This window comes from Myotis brandtii, unplaced genomic scaffold, assembly GCF_000412655.1.
Source record: "Myotis brandtii unplaced genomic scaffold, ASM41265v1 scaffold337, whole genome shotgun sequence".
NCBI lineage: Eukaryota > Metazoa > Chordata > Mammalia > Chiroptera > Vespertilionidae > Myotis > Myotis brandtii.
Window position 1 is genome coordinate 508,437 of NW_005362996.1, and position 1,958 is coordinate 510,394.

At 37.9% G+C, this 1,958-nt stretch overlaps 1 protein-coding gene across 1 annotated transcript in view; it reads left to right on the top strand.

The window, feature by feature from the left end:
• Nucleotides 1-1,958, top strand: part of PZP (pregnancy-zone protein) — a 48,520-nt gene that overhangs the window by 27,188 nt on the left and 19,374 nt on the right. The gene's annotated exons all lie outside the window — the stretch shown is intronic.

Below are 1,958 nucleotides of genomic sequence, written 5' to 3' on the forward strand. Positions count from 1 at the left end.
GAGCTCTGCTCAGCCACAAGCCAGGCTGATGGCTGCCAGTACAGCGGTGGTGGTGGGAGCCTCTCCTGCCTCCTCAGCAGCGCTAAGGATGTCCGACTGCAGCTTAGGCCTGCTCCCCGCTGGCAAGTGGACATCCCCAGAGGGCTCCCGGGCTGCCAGAGGGATGTCTGATTGCCATCTTAGGCCCAATACCCCGGGAAGCAGGCCTAAGCCAGCAGGTGGACATCCTCCGAGGGGTCTCAGATTGTGAGAGGGCACAGGCCGGGCTGGGGGACCCCCCTGAGTGCACAAATTTTTGTGCACCAGGCCTCTAGTCTGTTAATAAAGATTAACATCTTTTGAGTTTGGGATTTTAAATCTGAGGTTCTATGAGTAAAGTGGACCTGTAATGCCTTTTCTCTAAGCCTCTAAGCCTCAAATCCTTCATTATATAAATTGAAGTAATGTGACTAAAGGCACTCTAGGGCATTTCAAAATCCCAATAAAATAAGTATTATGTATCAAAACAAATTAAGAATATTGACTGTTTAAAATTTGTTTTCTGTGTTCCTTGACATTGAGCCTCTCGAATTAACCATGTGATATTAATATCTATCTGTAAACCAGCCCTATCATAAAGAAAACAATGCTGTCAGCTCACTTTTAAAGGACCATGTTTTTCTCCAAATATAACCTTCAAAAATAGCACCAATTCCAAACAGTTTCTTAGCAATGGGAAATATTTTTTCAGGTAACTAAGATGCTTTATAAATGAGGGAGATTAAGGAAAAAGAAAATAAACATGAAAATTATACAGAAAGAAGTTTGAGCTTAAACCATAAAAGTTTGAGGCAGAAGGAAATATGCTGGAAGTTCATAAGAAAAGAATTTCAGGCATATGATGTAACAGAAAAAAAATAACTTCTAGCCCTAGCTGGTTTGGTTCAGTGGATAGAGCATCGGCCTGTGGACTGAAGGGCTCCAGGTTCCATTCCCAGTCAAGGCCACAATCCTCGGTTACGGGTTTGATACCTGGCCCTGGTCAAGGGCATGTGCGGGGAGGCAACCAATCAATGTTTCTCTCTGTCTTTCCCCTCCCTTCCACTCTCTCTAAAAATCAATGGAAAAAATATCCTCTGGTGAGGATTAACAAAACAAAACAAACAAACAAAACACTTCTAAAATGTGATGAATACACAAAGAAGATTGAAATAAGTAGATATAAATGACTCAGGTATGTGCAGCAATGGAAGAGCTAAGAAAGCTAGAATATTTTGTGAAAGTTCTTGAAAATAATTTGAAGAACATAAATCCATTCCCATGACTGTTTGGGAAGTCACCATGCAACTTCAGTGTTTGATGTCAGGGAACAGTAAATATGGGGAAAAAAATAACTTTAATACTGTTTCTAGGGCCTGATAGAGAGAGAGAGAGAGAGAGAGAGAGAATGAGGGAGAGGAAGGTTAATCCAAATAGGGTAGTAAAATCATGTTGGACAATGATAGAAATGATTAAATGATTAAACTTAAGAACTATGTTATACATATGAAAGTTATTATTCATGTGTTCAGTAAATTTTGATTGAATACTTACTAATCTAGTTTGTGGACATATAACAAATATTAAGAGAAATCTTCAATTGTATAAAAGTTATATTTTAATGGACATAAGGGGAGTATAAACAAAATAAGCAAGTATATTAAATAGTTTATTAGAAGGTGACAAATTCTAAGGGGAAAATTAAATAGAGAATAGGGTGACCAGTGAATGTCTTACCAGGAGAGTAAAATTTTAGCAAAGATTTGAAGAAATAGAACCAATTAAATGGCTATTTAGAAGAGTGTTGCATTCATAAAAAGCAACTTGAGTAAAGGAAAATACCTATGGAGTGCTTATTATGTTTCAAGACAGAAGTGAAAAGTAGATAGATTAGATGATAGATAGATTATGATATATAGATGATAGATGATGATGATGAT